This window comes from Pteropus vampyrus, unplaced genomic scaffold, assembly GCF_000151845.1.
Source record: "Pteropus vampyrus isolate Shadow unplaced genomic scaffold, Pvam_2.0 Scaffold528, whole genome shotgun sequence".
Lineage (NCBI taxonomy): Eukaryota > Metazoa > Chordata > Mammalia > Chiroptera > Pteropodidae > Pteropus > Pteropus vampyrus.
The window spans coordinates 2118912-2141790 of NW_011889309.1; the positions used below are offsets into that span (position 1 = coordinate 2118912).

A 22879-nucleotide genomic window follows, 5' to 3' on the forward strand; every position below is an offset into this window, starting at 1 on the left:
ATATCTGCCGAAGTCCACTGGCCCCAGGAAAGGGAGCTGGTGAGGTACTCGAGAGCCTGGTGTGAAATGCTGCTGCAAAAGTGTGATGCTTCCTTTCAGGTGGATTGGGGCTGTGGGGACTTGAGATTCCCTGAACTTTTGGCAAATGTCATTCTATATATGTGACTAGGAAATCATTAGTGGGAAAAACTAATGTCTAGAAAAGGAAATGTGAAGGAAAAGGAGAGAGACAGCTGGAATCAGACAATTAGGAAAGGGAAGCATGAAGGGATGGAGATCTTTACTCCCTCTAGGGAGATGCCTTAGTAAGACTTCTCACCTCAGTTCACTTATCAGCCTCTGGGGGTGGGAGTGGGGGGTGTTCAGAAGCTTCCAATCTGTTTTTGTGTTTGTTTGTTTTTGAGAAAAGACCCAGCTTTCATTGGATTACAAAAAGGGCTTCTTGTTTTGAATTACTTGCTTGCCCTCATAGTTTGGTGCTCCTTAGGATTCTGTCCCAGGACTTCTTCCTCCCGCTGGTAGCACCCATAGCCATGGCTTTGACTCCTGGCACCTGGCCAGGATTGGCATCAGTGCTGAGTGCTAACAGAGACATAATGCATTCCTATTTCCAGCCTGCACCTCTCTTTTGAGCTCCGGAACCACATATCATATTAGCTCCACTGTGAAGCCCAGAGTCTCTTCAGAATCAGCAGAACCCAAATTGAACACCTTCTCCCTTCGATTCATTCTCCTCATTGCAGCTAGAGGAATCTCTATGAAATAGAAATCCAATCATGGTCCTGCCTGCTTATAACTCTTCAGTAGCTTTCCTCTGCACTAGGCTAAAGTCCAACCTTCCTCAATGGGATTCCTAAGGCCCTTTATGATCTGGCCCCTGCCTTCTTCTCCAGGCTCATCTCTTCCCACTTCCCTTTCTCCCTGCATCTCATAAAAACATCATATTCTCTCTTGCCCAAAACCCTTGAACATACTTTTTCCTCTACACCACCACCCTTACCTTTCCACATTCTCTTTACATGGGCTAACTCCTTTCTTTTATTTAAACTTCAGGTCTCAATTTAAGTCATGATTACTTCTGGGAAAGCTTTCCTGACACCCAGATCAGGTCACAGGCCCTTACTAAGTGATCCTATAGCACCTCATACTTCCCCCTTTAGAATGTATTTGCTGCTTTTCAATAAGCGCTTAGTCGTCTGCATCCTCCTCTAGATTCTAAGTTCCAAGAGGCCAAAAAATGCATCTGCCTGTTCACCACTGTATCCATAGCACCTAGCTCACTGCTTGGCATACAGTAGGTATTCAATAATTGCTGATAGAAAAAAAAAAAAACAAATGGGAGAATGGATGAATGGAGGGAGGGAAGGAAGGAAGAAATTTTTCCTTCTGACAGTCCTTATTTTTACTTTAGGTTGCAAAAGATACATGTACTAGCACTTTCCTTTCTCCATGCCCTCCCCGCAATCTGAGCTATGGATTTAAGTCAAGATGATCCTCCGGGATGGGTGAATTCTTGATGTTATTAAACATCATACCTACTGAAAAGCCAGGAAAGCATATCCCAACTTAATATCCCACATGGTGCCCAACACAGTGTCTGGTACATAAGCAAGTCCTCAGTCATAACAGCAGAAACTATGGATAGCACTGCTTGGCTTTAGTTTACAACATGCTGCCATACACATCACCTTATAAATACTAATGGTCAGAGAGAAATGAATGATGCACAGAGATGGAGTTCTGTGAATAATACTGGAAGAGCAGTGTGCCCTGTGTTGAAATCAGAGCCTAAGACCCAGATTCCAGCCCCAATTCTATTCCTGACTTTCAGTGGGAACTTGAATCGGCAGCAAATCCATTTTTGACTCAATTTCCCCTGTAAAATGTAGAATTTTGTCCTCTTTTTCCTATCTGCCAAGGCTGTTATGAAGAGATAAGGCTAGAAAAGCACCACCTAAGTGAATAAAACTATGAATATTCATGTCGTGCATCTCTTAGGGTGACCTCAGCAGCTGCAACTCATTAAGCCACTTATGGTTACCTCTCTACCTTGCAAAGTTCCCAGTTCCAGTCCAACTCGTCTTTCCTCAACCTTTAGAAATTTTCTGTAGCAACGGAGGATGAAAGAGACACAGCCACATCTATTACCTCCTAAAGCTATGATCATAAATCCCATTGCAATTAAACCTAGCCTAGGAAAGGACTTAAAGCACAAAACACACTGCTGCTTTCACATTTGCCAATTACAACATGACAATGATTGAATAGCCCATTGTCAGTGATGCAGGGATGGCCCACTCAACTTTCCTCCTGGAGTTTACCAGCTGGGGTCTGAGGGCTCAAAGATGCCAGGGATGATAACACACAGAGCATGCTGATCAAATCTTCAGAGGGGCACAAAACTGAGAGAGCAGAAACTTAGCATGTCAATGACAGAATCCAAATTCAAAATTACCAGTAGAAGAGAACACTGATGGAAGCCGATAAAATGAAATCTTTGGTGGAAAATGTAGTCTTACCCTTAGATTCAAGAAATCAATAGCAGGCCTATAAACAGGGGAAACCTGGCTTGAACATGTTTATAGGAAAAAAAAAAAAAAAAGAGATGGGCTTTGTTCATTTGTTTTGAACACAAGCTTGACATTAACCAACTGACAAATGTTTACTTACAAAAAAATGTAATCCTGGGCTATGTTAATAATAGCAGTGTCTAGGACAAAGGAGGAACTGACTTTCTAATCTCTTCCCTAGCCAGACTAAGGTTGAACATTATGACCAGTTTGGTCACCACTTTCAGAAGGACAATGACAAACTAGAAGACGGTCTGGGCTAGTGACAAAATTATCTGAGAAGCGGCTGAAGGGGCAGGAAATATTTATCCCAGGGAAGAGAAGATTTGGAAGGGTCATGACTGTTGACTTTAAGTATGTAAAGTGCCATCAAGAAGAATTAGGAATCCACTTTCCTAGGTCCATGAGGGCCAAATCAGGTCCTGCAGAAGGAAATGGCAAGGCTCAGAATTGAATATCAGAAAAACTGACCAACAACCATGGCTGCTGTCACAAGAGGCAGTGGGCAACCTGTCCTTGGTAGGATTTAAGCAGAGGATGAATTGGGGAGCAAACAAAAACAGAAGAGTCATGGCTTTGTATCTCTGCAATGCATACAAATTACTGAGTTGTAGGAGATTTTCCTGATTGAACAGTAAATAGCTTCAGGAGACCAGGAGGCCTGGTTCTTTTTCCTCTCTTCAATATCCTGCCTCTTTGGGATCATTTCTTGACACTTTTGCCCCTCTCTGTCCAACCCAGCCCGGTATACCACATAGCTGGACATCAGGACTCTGCTTCTCCATCATCTCTTCTAGAAGCTGTCCATCACTCATCAAAAGCAGGTTGGGTGCCCCTGCACCCCAGCTCCCTTAGCACCCTGTACTTTTGGTATCGAAGTACTTATCCCTTTACAGTTACTGCCTATTTACTTGTCTGCTTTCCCTACTGCATGTAGGCTGGGCAACGCCAGAAACCCTTGTCAGGTTTACTCATTACTGTATCGAGCACCCGGCCCAGGGCAAAACCCAAAATAAATATTTCCGAATACATGAATGTATGAATCAACTGGATTCTAAATGAAGCTACCCAGACTATAGTCTGAGTAGATTCATTTATTAGGACTGCCTAGCTTCTTATCCTTATAGAATCCACCTGTCTACTCTGGGCTGCATGTCAGCTTTGAGGCTTTTCTGCTCTGGCCTCAGGCTCTGGGGAGGAAACCCCTTTTCTCTCTAACCCCAATAGGCCTTCCACAGCTTCTAGGTGTGTTAACTACACCTTCCCAGTCTGGCAATGGGACATCTGTGGAAGTTCTTTCCTAGAAAACAGTAGGAATCGATATGTTTGATATAGTTTTGCCAGGTGGTTAGAGATTGGACAAAGTAATCTCTGAGGCCCTTCTGCCCTGGAAATCTCTGCTCTCGTATTCTGGAAGAGCCTGTCCTCCTAAACTTGGCCCATGCTGAGGGATGTCTCTTGAAGAGAAATAGTCCCAAAACTGATCCACAGCCCCCCACCCCCAGGCCCAGAGGTATGAGTCACACTAAGATGAGTTTGTTCTTTTTCCCTTAGGCTATGGCATGGACAGGTGAGAGGCTCCAGAAAGTCTCTGACTTGGGACACTAAATAAAGTACAGAACGTTTGCCCCAACTTGGTCAACCCATGAAAAAGTTAAGACCCAAGGAGTTAAATGCTTTTGCCCTGCTCTTGAAATGCTAATTCTATGCTTAGGAGTTAACACAGCTGTCCTTAAACTGAACATCTTATAACTCGCTTTTGTTTACCCTCTGCCTTTACTGCTGCTATTGCTGCTATTAATATTTAATGTCTCTTGAGGAAGGAGCACTTCCTTGACAGAACAAGATCTGGTGCAGTATTCATCAGAGAAACTGTCTTGGGGCTCACTGCCTCCAACAGCTCAGCAGGATCCATCCTGGGCCAGAATGGGAGAGCAAGATGCTGTAGTGGCTGACTTGTCCTCCCACCTACTGAGAGCATCCTGGATATGGCTGTGAGGCTAGGTGCTCAGGTTCTGTGTTGTCTTCCAGGGCATGACAGTGTTGAAGTCTGCTGAAGTTTATTTATTAACCCTGGCAAAGAGGCCTCCGGGAACACAAACAGATTTTAAAATAATACAAATCATTAACATTTAAAATGCCAAAGTGGCAACAATTCCTTCTGTTCCTGTGGGAGGTGGCAAAGCAGCTCAGAGAGGAGCCAGGAGTGGGACATGCTGGGTTCCCTCTTTATGCACCAGACCCACTGGGTAGAGTCTGTGTTAAGGGTGTGGCTCTGGGCAAAGATATGCTAATGGACAACTTCTGCTTCTGTAATCTGCTTGCTTGTTTGATGTTAACTAGGGTGTGGTTAATCTGTTTGCTTGTTTGATGTTAAATCAGTGTATGGTTCTAGGCTTTATAAACTGACTCTTTTGAGAGCTCGGGGCTGATCTCCTCTAACCCTGTGTGGTAGAGAGTCAGTCACCGGCCGGCTAATAAAGGCTCATAATTCATCTCAATTGGCTCTGTGGGTCTTAGAATTCATCGCGCCACAACATCTGGAGGTCTGCTCTCTTCCTTGGAGAAAGGCCAGGTACTTTCCAATCTGAGAAAGGGACTCACACAGCTGGAATTGGGGACCTCTTTACCCATATAGAAGGTGAGACTCAAAACCAGTATATGCTTGGTCAACGAGGGGCTGGAGCGAAACAATGCAGTCTATTAGAAGAATGTGGGTGGGAGGCCAGAAGCTCCAGTTGCATCTTGATTTTTGTCATTAATGAGCCATGTAGTCTTAGCTGGACCTCTTAACTTACCATCAGCTCAGTTCAACTCAGTTTTCTCCTCTAATAATAGAATTATTTCAATCCAAAGGACCCTAGAATATATCTAGTCCAATCTCCTCACTGTACAGATAACCTCAACATCCCTACAAGGATTAATTGGAATACAGGACTCCTATAGTTGTGGTATCAGGATTTAAGACTTGACATGGTAATGTAGGGAGGAGACAAGATAATAAAAATGTTAATCAAGCCACATTCAGAGACTGCCATATGCAGATCAGCCCTGCAGCTGGGCCAGGAGGACACCTGCAGAACAAAGGAAGATTTCTACTGGGATTTGCCAACAGCCCATTCTTCTCCACACCTGTGAAGGGGAATCAGCAACCAAGAGAGTCATTCCCTTTGGCTAAAACCATGGGGAACCTAAGGATTAAAAGGCTAGGAATTGCCAGCAGGCCTTTCACTCTGCATAGTCTTACCTTTTCACACTATAGAGCCTTCTGAGACTGGACATCACTTATAAAATTCTTAATCTTTTAGCAGGAAGTGAAATGGGACATCTCTTGCAGAGTTAATCTTTTTAGTAAACCTAGTTAATTTTTCTTCCCTCCTTTCTTTATAAAAAGGTCCTCTCCCTCAAATCTTGATAATTACTCTGGTGACTCAGATCCTCTGGCTATTGATAAGGGTCATCAGCTCATTGTTAAGCAGAAATGGTGTTAAGCCAGGTAGGGCCCTTAGAGTGTGAGGGGGAAGGGGACTTTAAGGAAAAAGTCTTTCTTTTTACTCTTTAAGAAATGTATTAACCAAGCCTGTTTCCCTTTACTCATTTAATAGGCAAATCAATAATAGAAATTAATAGATGTATGATTTCAATAACGAGTTTGTATTTTCTTTTCCTTGTCTAGGGACTGAGGTGGCACTTCTGCAGGAAACCCAAGATCTCACCCTGAATGAGGCAGAAAGGGTAAGAGCTCCATGAAATCTTTGTAGGCTGGGACTCCGGCCATTCTCAGCAGGAAGCAGATATGGAAGAAGAGACCTCCCATCCCTCAACATCCATACTAATAAGGGGGTTCATGGCTCTTAGAAAAGAGATAGGCAGGAAAGTTAGGGGGTTTGGGGTCTGCCTGCAAAGACACTGACGTCATCTTATCGTAGAAGGGATCTGCCTTAATCCGCCCACAATTAAGCAAACCAGAAGGCATTTTGTTAACTTACACAAAGAAACCAGTATGCAGAGATTTAGGTACCAGTTTTATCCAGTCACTCGCACCTGCACAATGAAGACCCCAATGACCTTCATCTCACCTGAGTCTCATTAAACCATCTTTATAATATGATGCATATGCCCAGAATTTCATTAATATCATTATAGTAGATTGAATTCTGGGAACAAACATGACAATCTTAGTTGTCAATCAAGGAAGCCCACTCTAAGTAACCACTCACAGCAAAAAGGGACAAAAACCCTGAAGTCTCTGTTACCAGACCTTTTGAGCCACACTTCTCTTGCTCAGGCCCGCTTCCATGTCTGGAAGTGTACTTTACCTTCTAATAAAACTTTTCTACTGTATTTCAGTGTCTTGCTCAATTCTTTGTTCGAGATATCAAGAACCTGGACAACGCGCCAGGAGAGGACCCCACTCTCCAGTAACACTTCCTCTTCCTCACTGTATGTCCAAATCAAAGGAAATGAGTCAACAAAGTCTTTTAAACAATAACTCACAGGAACTAAAAAATGATATATAAACTGAATTTCCTGACCACTCTGGGTCTCTCTTAGTGCCTTTACTTTGTCTTTCTGTCCCTCACACTGTCCCTCTCACTCTCTGCCTCTGAGAGGAGACCAGGCTCTGTAGAGTGTTACCCCTTTTCTAATAAACTTTCCAGTTGACTCTAACTTTGGCGTGCGTGTTGAATTCTTTCTACACTCTCGGCCAATGGACCCTCTTCTCTGGGTACAGGGCTAGGTCTCCCCGTCACTTGGGAAAATTTGCCCTGTCCTGCATCAGTGGGGTCAGTCATTTCACTTTGTTTCTGCCTTGGCTCTTGCTGACTACTATTCAGCTGGGACCTGTAGGCAACTCTGAAACCAAGGCACAGAGTTCTTGTTACTAATCATAATGCTTTGCATGTGTGCAGTTACCGCTCAGTTTTCAAAGCTCCCTCATCTGCTTTATCTTTTTGATATGTATGCGGTAAGCAGGGAGGTATCTGTATGGCAAATGGGAAAACACAGACAGAAAGGTCCACTCTAAGTCTCATGAGTCATAAGCGGTCAAGAGATGGCTTAAATCCTGGTCATCTTGCTTTCTGTCCTGGACTCTCTTACGCCACTCTGTTTTTTTGTTTTGTTTTGTTTTTTGATGGTTGTTATTGTTATAAAAACAGACTCTCTTTGGTATCATCAGAAAACCTAAAAGAGCCTCAGAGAAGAAGGGGTTTGGGGAAATGGGTGAACAGCTGTCCAAAGCATTCTGTATATGGAACAAATACTTGTAGATTTGTTTATTTGCCGAGATAGTCAAAAGTGCCCTATAAAAGTAAGGTATGGTTATTACTAAAAATCGCATTTTCCACATTGCAAAACCACATGGCATCAATTCCCCAGGACACCTATCAAACTGACCTTTTGTTGTCTATAAGCTAGTCAGCATTTGCTGAGAACCCCTCAGGAAGTCAAAACCCTGGTAGAAGGTAAGGAGAGGAGTCGGGAAGTGAATTCTCATTTTCAGATGATAACACTTAGTCCAGAAATTTCCGGAAACAATTACCCCTCCCTGGAAGGCCTATTTATTCTTTTATCTCCAGCACCTAACACAACCCATGGCACAGAGTAGGTGCTCAATGAAGGTCAACAGAACTCCTGCACTTGGCATTCTGGATTGGGGTAAGGACTACAATTAGATCTTAAACTTCGGAATTCCTGTAAATCATTGGGGTACTTGTTAAAATGCGAATGCCAGAATCAGATTCTAGATTCAGTAGGTCTGAAATCTGCACTTTTAATAACTTTTCCAGCTAAGATTTTAGATAGGTGATCCTTAGCCCTTCCTTTGAAAAATGTGGCTCAGAAAGAACTCTGAATTTCCAAGCTGGCAGGTCCTTCTGAGGGCTATTTACATATCTCACAACCACATGGTCTGCCCCCAAGCCGTTGGGTTTTATAAATATCCACAAGCCAACCAGGTAAAGGTTACTGCCATGACTTTGCTCAGGCTCTGGGCCATCAGCAAAGAGCCAGCAGGCTTATTAGAGTCCTAGGAATACACAAACCAAACTCCCATAGTGCAAAAGAAGGTGGGATGTGGGAAACAGAAGAGAATCATTTGTGAACAGCAGCCCTGGGCCTCATGATGACAATGTACTAAATGGATGCACAGAAAAGATTTCAGCCTATGCAACCTGAGAAGAGAATATCAGATGTAATGTAGGGAGAAGGCAAGAGAACTGAAGTGTTAAATCAAGCTGCATTTAGAGACTGCAATATGCTGATCAGCTGTGCAGCCAGGCAAGGAGGACACCTGTAGAACAAAGGAAGATTTCTACTGGGACTGCTAACAACCCATTTCCCATACCTGTGAAGGGGAAACAGAAAAAAGAGTCTTTAATTGGCTGTTCTACACAAATAAAATTGTTCATTTTCTATGGCTAAAACCATAGGGAACCTATGGAATAAAGGCTGGGAAATGCCAGCAGGTCTTGCATGCTACAGTCTTACCTTTTCACAGGGCATACTCTTCCCCTTCCTCATTGTATGTCCATATCAAAGGACGTGGATAAACAAAGTCTTTAAAACTGTAATTCATCGGAACTAAAGAATGATATATAAACTGAATTCCCTCCTCAGGGTGTCTCTCACTGCCTTTACTCTCAGTCTCTTCTCTCAGTCCCTCTCAGTGTCTTTCTCTTGGTACTCTTTCTCTCACTGTCCACATCTCTCTTAGGTTAGGCTCTCTGCCTCTGAGAGAAGACCACACTCTATCTGTAGAGTGTTATCCCTTTTCTAATAAACTTTCCTTTTGACTCTAACTTTGGTGTGTGTATTGAATTCTTTCTACACTCTCCGCCAAAGGACCATCTTCTCCTCTCAGTATTGGGCTTGGTCTCTCCTGACTAAGGTAATTTGCCCTGTCCTGCATCAGAAGGACAGTGGATCTTAGAAACCGCTTTCTGGCCCAACATAGTTGGGGGTAATTAACCTTTAGAGGGGAGGGTTCATTTCTGGAACAAGCAGCAGCCTCTGTCTTCTGGAGGCTATTTATGTTCAGGAGAAGAACCAGGCTACCAGCAACTCCCTGCATGTGGCTCTGTTCCAGGTCCCAGAGATTCAATAGGAAAAACAAACAAACAAACACATCTACGGCCATGCTACCCTGAACATGCCTGATCTCGGCTGATCTTGAAAGCTAAGCAGGGTCAGGCCTGGTTAGTACTTGGATGGGAGACCACCTAGGACTAACAGGTGCTGTAGGCAAAAAAAAAAAAAAAGAAAACAAAACCTGCACTGGCCAGTCTGTGAGCTTCACTATACTCTAAGCGCGCTCATCTCTGCCTCTGCCTGGATGTTAAGAGGAAAGGTATTTCTGTTCTCTCCATGATGAGGATTATTTATCAGGGATTTCTGTTGAGCTGAACTACAGGAGGGAAAGCTTGGGGAGACTCAACACAAAAAAATCCCATTAGTGTTTTTCTCACAAAGGGTCTTTCACATTTATCAAAGAAGTAGATTAAAAGCTTTGTGCTCCTCCTCACGCGCCATGCCCGGAGCAGAAACAAGATTCCTTGTGCTAGTGGTAAGATTCACTTCCTCAGCACCTTGCCTTTTTGTCCATTACCACTTTATCAAGTCCCTTAGGGTTCTGAGTATGTAGTAACATCCAAATATAGTTGTTCCTTCTCCATGGCTTATGTGGAGATTGTATTTTCCAGAAATGGTCACAACAATTTCTCCCATCCCACATACTCTTCTAATGTAATGACTCTGGCATACCCCACCATTGAGAGGTACAGTCTATGACCTCTCCTCTGGAATCTAGGTGGGCTTGTAACTATAGTGGAAATGATGCTATATGACTTTTGCTGAGTCAGTCATAAAAAGCAATACAGCTTCTGCATAGTTCTTTTGGGTTCCTCAGTCTTAGAACCCCAACAACGTATTATGAGGAAATTCAAGTAACCTGCAGAGGAGCTCACATGGAGAGTTCCACATAGAGAGGAAGAGAGGCCCCCAGCCCTCAGTTCTAGTTGAGCCTCCACAGTCATCTTGAAGAAGATCCTCCACTTCCACCTCCCCTTAGCCCCAGCCCCTCTTGCCCCACAGTGGATGCTACAGGGAGCAGAGATGAACCTTCTGAACCTTCCTCATTGAGCTTTGTCCCAATTAAGGATTCATGAGCTAAATAAATGACAATTATTATGTTAAGTTACTATAGTTGCCCAGGTTCTTGATCACCTCCTCCTTACCTTTATCAGTCTGCCACCAAAAGGAGTCTCTGATATTATAGAGCCATTTAGATTCATTTAGAGGGACAAATGTGTGGAATCTTTAGGAAATAGAGTTCAGAGTGGATTCAGCCCACACCAACAGGTCCCTCCACAGGTTTTCCCTCAATGGTTTGCCCTAAGCAGAGTGGCTATGCCTGGCAGGCTGGCAGCTAAGGCTGTGAGTCTCAGCCAATGAAGTGATACACTAGGAGCTGCAGGGTCCAGCTCCCACAGTATGTGGTACTGACTCATGTTCTTAGCCACCTCCATAACTGCTGCCTAGGATTCTTGTCTCCTTACCTTCTTGGCCTTGTCTCCAAATCTCTGTAAATGAGCATCATATTGCAGTTTCCTCCTGAGAAGAACTATTCTGGCTAACTCAAGCCTAAGGGTTCAGTGGTGATGAAGACAAATAAAGCTCTGCTTGGTTATAAGTGGAATCCAGGATCTTTGCCATAATTAGAGGGGATCTATTTATCCCTTTCATAGTGTCCATTTATCCCTTCATAGTGTCTGACACAGTGTCAGGTCATGGCAATGTGGTGTAGCTATTAGCACCTGGTGTGTTAACATGGTGATCATAATAAGTAAGAATGGAGCTTGTAGGAGACAAGGCTACTGAGTGGCATGTACCTGCAGACCAAACACCTGAAATGAGGAGGCCTGCTGCATAGGCAGCCACAGAGGGGCTGAGACTAGTTGTCATGCATGCAGTAACAGTTTGGCAGGGTCTTGGCCATAAGCCCCCTCTAAACCTCCCATATTGCTTTGAAACTGTATGGAACAGATTACTTGTATGTCTTGTGTGATAAATATCCCAGCAGGTCGGGAAATCAGCACTGGTCCTCTAAGGTGTCCCTTGTGTTTCTAAAACTTCAGAGCACATACCAAACACACAGCCTATCAGCCTGCAGTCCAGCTGGCCAGCCCATTCCCTTGTAGGCTCATTCATGGCCTCCATGTTCTCCTGTCCTATGGCAGGGGAGGGAGCAGGGCAGACATGAGCAGAGGCTCACATAGAGACATATGAGCATTCCCCCACATGTACATCCACATCCACTCCCTCAGGGCCCCACCAGCAAGCTGACATGGTCATGATGGAAGAGGTTGGGAAGCTGGGAAATTAGATCTATGAACAAAACTGTGGAGTCGAATCAGCCAGGAGACCAGCAGAAACTGGGTCTGAATGTCAACAAGCCAACAAATCTACAAAGAGCAACTAGAGGAGTGGAGTTGGCAGTAAAAACACATTCAAAGAGTAAAGGCAGAGATCAGGGACAGCTCTAAGGCCATCAGCCCCTGCCTGGAAGAGGCATGGATTTCAGGGTGGATCAAACTTCTGCAAACAGGAGGTTCCTGCGTCTCCCCTGAGTAGATATCAAATGGACTTGGTCATAATGACTGCCCCGTGTCCACAGAACTCTGGAAAGCTCAGGCCAGGCCGGATGCTAAAAGCAGTTCTCCAGTGTTTAGGGTCCAATGCTAGGGGTGGGATGTCCTAGAGGCCCTACTGTAGCTAAAGGAGAATGTTGGATAGTAGCCTAAGACATTGAGCCTCCAGGAAAAATTAGTGGAAAATGTGGATTGGCTTTAGACTTTAGCACTGGACTTAACCCAAGAAAGAGGCCACCGACTATGTAAAAAGTTTTATTAACCATGATATTGTGATTTATAATAAAACATACACATTTGGTCTTTATCTCTGTTTCTGTCACAGAGCTCCACAAACCCTTGGAATTTCCTAAGTGATAAGAATACCAGGAGCACCTTTTGTTTGATTTTTTGGTCTTTGATAGAACAGGGTTCCTAAAACCCTTGTAATTTCCTGGGTGATAGGAGTGTCTTTTGTTTTAATGAGGCTACTCCTGGACAGCTCCAAATGAGGACCAGTCACTAGAAAGATCACACCAGGATCAGAAACTTGGAATTTTCAGCCCCACCCCCATTCTCTTGAGAAGGGACAGGCTGGAAATGCAGTTAATAATTGATCATGCCTATGCAATGAAGCCTCCATAAAAATCCCAGGGAGTTTCTAGGTTTGTGAACAATCACACTGGGAGGATGACCCACCCCAACTTCATGGAGACAGAAGTCCTGTGCTCAAGGCTCTCCTAGACCACACCCTGTGTATCTCTTCTTTTGGCTGTTCATTTGTATCCCTTATCATGTCCTTTAGTAAACTGGTAAATGTAAGTACATATTTTCCTGAGTTCTGTGAGCGGGTCCAGCAAATTTATTAAACCTGAGGAAGGGGTCTTGGAAATTTCAAATTTGTAGCCAAATCAGACAGAAGTTGTGGATAACCTGGGGACCTACCACTTTCAACAGACATCTGCAGTTAAGTGCATGTTGAGGAGATAGTCTTGTGGGAATGAGCCCTTAACCTGTGGGATCTGACAATATCTCCAAACAGATAGTGACATGATTGAGTTAAAGTGTAGGAAACCCATCTGGAGTCACAGAATTGTTTGATGTGGGGAAAAATCTCCACATATTTGATTTTCAGAAGTAGTAAAGGAGACATACAGGAGGGAAAGACTACTGGGTTTTCCTATACCGTGGCCAACAGAAATAAATATAAATGTATATTATCACATCATTAACTGGGACCCACATACTTATATATATATATACAAAGCTGAAATGTTTCATGAAACAATAAACTTTTACTGTTTATGATACCCCCTATATGTTCTATTCCATTCTTTTTCATTTTTCTAAAATTGCTGGTTGTGACCCACTAAATTGATTTCCCAACCTACTAATGGGTCTTGGCCTGCAGTTTGAATACTATTGTTTTAGAAGAGTTTGGCAAACTATGGCCCACAGGCTAAGACCTGCCACCTGTTTGTTTTTAATTAACTGTGATATTGAACTAAAATTCATATAGTTCATACAATTTCATACACATATTTTAAAGTGTACCATTCAGTGTTATTTAGTGCAAGTATTCACAATAATGTACAACCATCACCTCTCTATAGTTTCAAAACTTTTTCTTCACCCCAGAAGAATATTCCATACTTTTTAAGTAATCACCCCCTATTCCCCAGGCAACCACTACTCTTCTTTCTATTTTTATGGATTTACTCATTGTGGATATTTAATTTAAAGAAATCGTAAACATTTGTCATTGTGTGTCTGGCTTCTTTCACTTAGTATAATGTTTTCAAGGTTCATTTAAGTTGTAGCATGTATCAGTACTTCGTTCCTTTTTATGGCTGAATAATGATTCATCTGTTGATGAAAATTTGGGTTGTTTACATCTTTAATGCTACTATAAACATTTGTATACAAGTTTTCTGTGTAGACATATGTTTTCATTTCTCTTGGGTATATACTTATGAGTGGAATTGATGGTCCATATGGTAATTCTATGTTTAACTTTTTGAAAAACTGCCAGACTGTTTCCCACACCATTTTCTTTCATTTATCTATTTATTTATTTATTTATTTATTTATTTATTTATTTATTTATTTATTTATCATCTTAATAGCTTTTTATATAACAATGTATTAATTTGTTGTCAAAATTGCTACAACTTTTTTGAGTTTTTTTGGTACATTGTTTAGTTTTTAAATAATAGCTGTAAGCATATAATTAAAGGGTTTGATCATTGATTCTATTATAATGTCAGCTTATGTGGGTGGTCAAATGTAGTATAGTTTAGGACATTTTGGTGGCAAAATAATATATCATTACATTTACTAATGTATATGCTAAGTTGAAATTTTCTAAATTTAAGTTCTCTTAGTTTTTTTTTTTAATTTATTTTTATTATAGTGACATTGGTTAATGAAATCCAGTAAGTTTCAGGTGTACGATTCAACAGTAAGGCATATATATATATATATATATATATATATATATATATATATATATATATATATATATATCGCATTGTGTGTTCACTTCCCATAGTTAGATTTCTTTCTGTCACCACATATTTGACCCCTTTCACCCCATCTACCTCTCTCCTTCACTCCACTCTCTGGTAACCACTAGTCTATTGTCCATGTCCATTAGTCTCTGTTTGTTTGTCCTGTTTGTTTGTTGCTTTTAGGTTTATATCCCACATATAAGTGATATGTGGTTTTCAACTTTTTCTGTCTGGCTTATTTCACTTAGCATGATTATCTCAAGGTCCATCCACGTTGTCTCAAATGGCAGTATTTCATCTTTTCTTATGGCTGAGTAATATTGTAGGGCACTTTGGTCATTTCCATGTCCTGGGCACTGTGAATAACGCTGCTATGAACATTGATGTGCAAATATCTTTTTGGATATGGGTTTTCAAGCCTTGGGGTAAATACCCAGTAGAGGGATAGCTGGATCATATGGTAGATAAATTCTTAGTTTTTTTATAAACCATTTTAATTCCCACCAGCAATATACAACTGTTCCTATTTCTTCACATCCTTGCCTATACTGTTTAGTGTTTTTTATTTTTCATATGTAGTCATCATAGTGGTTGTAAAGTGATTTTACTTTGCATTTCCTTAATGACCATTGAAGTTTAATATGTTTTTCATGAATTTGTTGGACATTTGAACATTGAAGAAATGACTATTTCAGCCCACTGCCTATTTTTAATTAGGTTGCTTGCTTTTTTGCTTTTGAGTTATGAGTTCTTTATATATTTATAAACCTTTATCAAATATATAATTTGCAAATATATTCTCCAATTCTGAAGGCTGTCTTTTCATTTACTTGATAATATCCTTTTATTCACAAAAATTTTTAATTCTGATGAAGTCTAATTTATCTACTTTTTCCTGTGTTGTTTATGCTTTTTACATCATATCTAAGAATTCACTGCCACATCCAAGGTCATGAAGATTTACCCCATGTTTTCTTCTAATAGTTTTAGATATTTAATTATTATATTTAGACTTTTATCAATTTTAAATTAATTTTTGCACATGAAATAAGGTAGGGGCCCAACTTCATTCTTTGGCAGAGAACATTTTTCTATGTATAGAAAATCTCCCAAGAATTCCCCCAAATCTTCTAGAGCTAATAAACAAATTCAGTAAAGTTACAGGATACAAGGTCAACATACAAAAATTAGTTATGTTTCTAGATACCGGAAATGAATAATCTGAAAAGAAATTTAAGAAAACATTTCCATTTACAATAGCATTAAAAAGCATAAAGTACCTAGGAATAAATTAAACTAAGGAAATGAAAGACTTATACACTGAGAACTACAAAACACTGCCGAAAGAAAAAAAAGATCTAATTAAGTGGAAAGACATCCCATGTTCATGTATTGGAAGGCAATATTGTAAAGATGGGAATGCTCCCCAAAGTGATTTATAGATTCAATGCAATCCTATCAAGATTCCAATGGTGATTTTTACAGAAATGGAGAAGCTGATCCTCAAATGTATGTACAATTGCAAGAGACTCTGAAGAGCCAAAACAATATTGAAAAAGAAAAACAAAGTTGGAAGACATATACTTTCTGATTTCAAAACTAACTGCAAAGTTTTAGTAATCAAAACTGTGTGGTACTGTCATAAAGATAGATATATAGACCAATGGAACAGAATTGAGAGACCAGAATAAACCCAAATACCTACGGCCAATTGATTTTTGACCAAGGTATAAAGACTATTCAATGGGGAAAGAATCGTCTCTTCAACAAATGGTGCTGGAACTGCTGGAAAACCACATGCTACCCATTTATTTACATTAAGTTTTACTGGAACATAGCCTTGCTTGTTAGTTTATACATTGTCTGTGGCTGCTTTTGTGCTATCATGCACAACTGAGTAATCACAACAGAGAGTAGAGACCATGAGTCTTAAAATATATATTATTTGGCCCTCTACAAAAAAGTTTACAGATTCTTGTATAAGATATTATTTTTTATGCCCACTTGTGGACATTCCTTCATTTAACAAACATTTACTGAGCACCTTCCAAGTACCAGGCCTTTCTCTAGACACAACAGTGAACAAATCAGACAAAGATGTCCGTCCTCATGGAACTTACATTCTGGTATGGGAACTATCCATGACAGGCCTACGATCTAAAGGAATTCAATGACCCCTTGGGGAAGAGAAGCAGTGAGATCATCTGTAAATTACAATCAGTCTTCGATGCTGAGATAGAGGCTATAAGTCCTCTAAGCTTGGGCTCATCCAAATGCTCCCTGTTGGCCTTGGGTTATGTTTCATTCAGCTGCATCTCCTGAGTTGGGGCCAGAGTATCCTGAAAACAATAAATCCTATAGCTCTTCCAGAGAACCAAATATGTTTTGGGCATTGTGTATGTGCTATAAAGGACAATGGTAAGTAAAATACAGTCCCTAAATTGCAGAAGATCATAGTCTAGTGAAAAATAAACTATACACATTATCAGAGAAATAAAGAAATGGTATCATTTAAGGAGCCCCTGATAGGTGCCAGGCATTGTGCAAAAACTTCTATAGTTATTACCCCATCTGATCCTTATGAGAACACAAGAAAGATTGGCATGACATTTGATAGATAAGAAAAGTGATTTTCAAAGAGCTTAGTATTTTGCCTTTAGCCACAAAGCCAGTGAGTAGACACCAAGAAATCTGAACTAAGATTATAATAAATCTAAGTTTAGCCATCAAATTATTAAATAGACATTTATGGAGCTCCCACAATTTTCTAAACATCATTCTAGGCTCTAGTGATATAAGGAAGATTGGGACTAATGTTTTTTACACCACACCATTATGTACCCACAATGAACAGGAAATAGGACTTGGCATAATTCACACACTTATGGGAATTTGCTTATAAGCAATTCAGGAGGCAGGACACAGACACAAATGAGATAATGACAATAACACCAAGTACATTCCAAGTGTACAAAAAGAGGTTTAAGTAGTATTTCAAAGCAATCTTAGGGATGGGATGGACAAGGAAATATTTACAGAGGAGAGGGAATAGACAGATGGTAGGAATTATAAATGGTCACATGTATTGGTTACACCATCCCCTTAGATATACCCAGCCCATAGAACCTGGGCTAGGCTAAGGAACAGGAGAAAAAGGCTTCAGGACACCTTAGTGCAGGGGTCCCCAACCTCTGGGCCATAGGTGGTACCAGTCCGTGGCTTGTTAGGAACAGTACCACACAGCAGGAGTGATGGGGGAATGAGTGAAGCTTCATCTGTATTTGCAACCACTCTCCTGTGCTAGCATCTCCGCCTCAGCTCCACTTCAGATCATCAGGCATTAGATTCTCATAGGAGCACTGGTCCCTGGTTCCAAAAAGGTTGGGGACTGCTGCCTTAGAGAACCCATAAACTGTCTAATAAATCTGAAAATGTTAGATGAGCCCATAGATCATATACATTGTTTCCTTCTCCAACTCTGCTTCCCAAAATGCCGGCCTAGTCCTCTTTGGAACATTCTACCACCTTCTTGGGAAGCAGAGAGTAGAATGGGAAGATCCTAGGCCTTGGGTCAGAAAACCTGGGTTTAAATCCAGGTTTGCTATTTTAAACTGCACTGTCTACTAAGGTGGCTAGTAGCCGTTGGTAGCTTTTTAAATTTAAATTAACTTAAGTTAAATACAATTAAAAAGTCAGCTCAGTTGTACTAGCTACATTTCAAGTGCTCAATAGCCACATGTATTGTAGCCTATGGATCCAATATCAGACAAAGCAGATATAGGACGTTTACATTGCTGTAGAAAGTTCTATTGGCCAACACTAATTTAAAAGGCCATGACCTAAAGTTAGCTATGCTTCCTCTTTGTGCTTCATTTTCTTCATCTTAAAATGGTAGTAACACTATACATACTTCTCTAATAGGACTTTTTGTGGAAATAGAGTGAGTTAATGAACTTGAAAGTGTGCTAGTATTTTTCCCTTTCTCTTTTGATACAATAAATCTTCCCTCCTGCTTTTGCACGGCTTGGGACTCCAGCTCCACTCAGACAGAAATGTTCTCACCACTGGCTCAGTTGCTCTTCCCCAGACCATGACCAGGAGGAAAAAAAATGCAAAGTAAAACAAAAATTCCCACAGGAGTGAGCCCATCTCTCAGTCTTCGTCTCAACAGATCTCAGAGGAGCCTTTGTCAAAGCAAATAACTCTCTTTGTCTTCCAGAAGCCCGTGCTTACCCACTTGGGCTGCTTCTCCTCATTCTCCTTTTCTGGCTCCTTCTCATCTCTTTGATCTCTTAATTTTGAAGTGCCTCAGAACTTTGTCCTTGGTCTGCTTCTCCATCTACACAAACCTAGTCTCATGATCTTATGTATTATCTATGTACTGATGACTTCCAAATCTCTATCTCCAGCAGAATCCAGTCACTTGAACTGCAGACCCACATTCCAACTGCCACTGGACAGTCCTCTAAGAGTTGTCTCAGACTAAACATACCAAAACCAAACTTGGATAGCTACTACTCTCAAAACCAGCCCAGTCTCCTTGCCTACCACAGCAAATGATGGCTCCACCCTTCTAGTGCCAAGCCAAAACCTTGGAGTCATGCTTGACTCTGAAATCTCATATATAAACCATCAGGAAATTCTCATGGCTTTACCTTCAAAATCTACCCAGAATTTCACCACCTCTTGCTACCTGTGCTTCCACACCTGGTGCCAGTCTCCATCTTCCCTCGCCTGAAATACTAAAAGAGCCTCCTTAATTGGTTTCTCTGCTTCTTCCCTTGCTACCTTCCATCTATTCTCAATACAGCAATAAGAGTGATCTATTTAAAACCTAAGTCGGATCATGACCTCACCTTTCTCAAACCTCTGTTTCCCATTTTACTCTGAGGAATCCACGTGGGTAGACCCTTGCACCCACTTCTCTGAACTTATCTCCTACATTTCCACCCTTGCCCATAGTGAACCAGGCACATCAGGGCCCCGTTGTGCCCTCGACATTGCCAGGTCCACTACTGCCTCTGGGTATCTGCACTTTTGCACTTGCCGTTCCCTCCCTCTCTGAAGTGTTCTTCCCGCCACTTCTGCACTGCTTCTTCTCTTATTTTCTTTAAATCTTTACTCAAATATCACTTTCTCAGTGAGGCTTTCCCCAGCCACCCTGTCTAATATTTTAATACCCTTTCCCTTTGACCTTTCCTATCCCTTTCCCTGCTTAATTTTTTTCCTTAATACTTACCCCTAACATACTATATAGATACACACACACACACACATACACACACACAACGATTATTGTTTATATTCCTCGTGAGTCAAAAATTCATTCACTTTATGTTCAGTGCCCAGCATAATGCCTATCCACACAGGAACTAAAATATCTTTCCAATAAATGAATGAACCAAAGACTGGAAGCCCTGGTGTAGACCTTGCCCTTCATGGAGCTGTGGAGGCTGCAGTGGTGACCAGTGGCCACCAGTCCCTGATGCTCAAGGGCGAGATCCTTGGAGGAGGCAGTCTGATCTTTCCGTAGAGCAGACAGTTTGACTCAGGCTTTGCAAGAGGGAGGCTGGGAAGAGGCTGAGCCATGAAGAAAGGATCAGGGCAGCTGGGCAGTGCTTCGCCACTTGTGTACAGTCCAAGGGTCATAGGCTGCTGTATGGACTAAGCAGCTGGTTCTATTAGCATCTAGTGGCAATGGGAAGTATAATGTGTGAGATACAGTATGTGCTCAGGGCTGACAATGAGGTAAACAGATGCAGGTGGGAAGTCTTTCCAGAACCAAATAGGTGGGAAGTCTTTCCAGAACCAAATGTATGGTAGGGAAGGTGACAGGGCATTTATTAAGGACTCTTACCTGAGGCTAGGCCTCACTGGGGACAGATGAATGTCAACAGCCCACTTCTCCTGATTACTATAATGCACTGACAATATAGAAAAATGTATGGACTGAGAGTGGGGCTCCTGAGATCTGCATTTCCCTGATCCATGGCAGTGAAACCAAACAACCCTGAGTACTGTCAGCGGCTCCCAGAGGTCTGAGAGGATGGGGGTTAGAGGGCAGGTAATAAGCAGGGACTGAGCTTCTGAGCTGGCAGCACAGGGATCTCCAGAGATCAGAAGTGGGAGCAGCAGGCCATCATGCTGTGATAGAGTCAAAATTGTTTTCAAATATGAAGTACAGAACAAAGGCGAGGCAGAAGGCTATTACGAATATTACTAGGAGAGGGGTATCCAGAGCAAAAGAAGAAGGAGGGGAAAAGTCAGCCCTGAGAAGAGAGCTTTCATAAACAGTACCTCATTAATGATTCACATCCACCCGGAAGGCAGCCACAGTCCTGTGCCATTTACAGATGGGAAGCAGAAGCCCTGGGCTCGAAGAGACTAATTCATTTGCCAAAGTCACACAGCTATCAGTGGCGGTAGACAGAATTTGAATCCAAGTTTCTCTAACTCCAAAACCAGTGGTTCTTAATAGGAGCCCTGTGAGGCTTTCAGGAAATCTGGAGGACATTTTCGCCCTCTACAAATAGCAATGCCCAAGCACTTATGTATTGAAATACATTTTATTATGTTATTTTATTTTAATTTATCCTTTATGTTATATTTAGGGCAATATACGTTTTTAAATCATGTGTGCAGAAAGGTTACAGTATCTTTGAATTTAATTTTAGGATAGAAAAGCAGGCTTTTTAAAAATACTTTGAATATAAAATGGATTGGATTGAGTTGAAAAATGCCACACACGCCATACAAGGCCAGAACAGGTGAGCGATGTCACCTTAGCTCTGGACAAACCCTACCCCTGGGATGCTGGAAGCAGAGGGCTGCTTAGAGCAGGAGGAGCATGGGGGAGGTGTATAGACTGACACAGGAAAGTGGCAGAGCAGGGGCAGGAGCCGAGACTCTCTGTCTACACCACTCTATGCTCTAATTCACCACTGTCAACCCTTTCCAAAGGGATTGGCCCAGACCTGACAGCTCCAACCCACACACCACCTCAATATAAATTACTGGGAATGTGCAGTAGCCAACACGCTAGTACGTGTCCATGTGTGCTCTGTGGTTCTTTCCTTGTTCACTTGGAACCTCAGGGCTACCCTACCCTCTGACAGTTGGCGTGTGCTAAAGGGACACACACTCTCTCAAAGGTCAGACAGTGAGATCAGTTTACATGCAGTGTGCCATCAGGCACTTAGGATTTGGAGTTAGCTGATGCTTTGGGGTGTTCATTGTTGTTCCTCTCAACCAGAACCACCAATCAAGGGCTTCTTTAAGAAGAGAACTAACCACTTAATTCAGGTTGAATCACAAGGCAGGGCCAGCCCTGGGTGGGACTGGAGGGATACAGTCAGGGAACCAAAGGAAAAAAGATGGGAAAAGAAGGGCACTAAAGAGGGGTAGAGAAGGCATAGGCAGATTTTTTCATAAGGAAAAACATACAAGCACCGTACAGATGCAGTGGTGAGGACACTGGATGAGGGCTGGACACTAGGGTTCCAGCTTGTGTCACATCTCCTCCCTATCTGGGTCTTAGTTTTCTCTTCTGTCAATAAGGGAACTGGACCAGAAGATCTCTAAAGGCTTCTTCTCAGCTCTGACAGTCAATGAGCTGAGAAAAATTGGAAAGAAGAGTGCAAAGAGCAGAACCCTGGCCCTCCAGGGGCTCTCTGTCATGGTTAAAGGTGCCAAGGTCTGGAAGTTGCCCACAGCTCCTTCCTCCCCACTGTCCAACTTTGCTGCCGCTGCCTTGACAGAGCCTTCATCATCTCTTATGTGGAATGTGGCACTAGCTTTCTCCAGGCTCTCTCTGACCCTATTGTGCCCCCACCCTAAGCCCATCTGGCAGCCTCCAATTCTATTCCAAGATAGAAATACGAGGAAGTGCTACTGACACTGACTCCCCACTGCTTCTGAGGTAATGCTTCAGCTTCACACTCAACACAGGGCTCCAATTCTCCTCCGACCTCAACTCTCTCACCTTGGGCTTTGCCAAATTTTAGCTTCCTAGATTTCTCTGGCACATGCTCTCCCTGACATTTCTATTGAGAATCATCTTGCTCTAACACAGCTCAGATTTCACCTACCCTGGGAAGCCTTCCCTGAATCCCAGTTCAGACTGTAACTTTAATATTCTAGTACTCTGCACACTGGGGTATAATTATCATAG

The 22879-nt window shown here is 42.0% G+C and overlaps 1 protein-coding gene and 1 pseudogene across 1 annotated transcript in view; one reads left to right on the forward strand and one right to left on the reverse strand.

Moving 5' to 3' along the window:
- The window catches only part of GRIK4 (glutamate ionotropic receptor kainate type subunit 4), a 451038-nt gene that overhangs the window by 247241 nt on the left and 180918 nt on the right, over positions 1-22879 (reverse strand). The window lies entirely within an intron of this gene.
- Positions 9700-9818, forward strand: LOC111733127 (annotated as a pseudogene).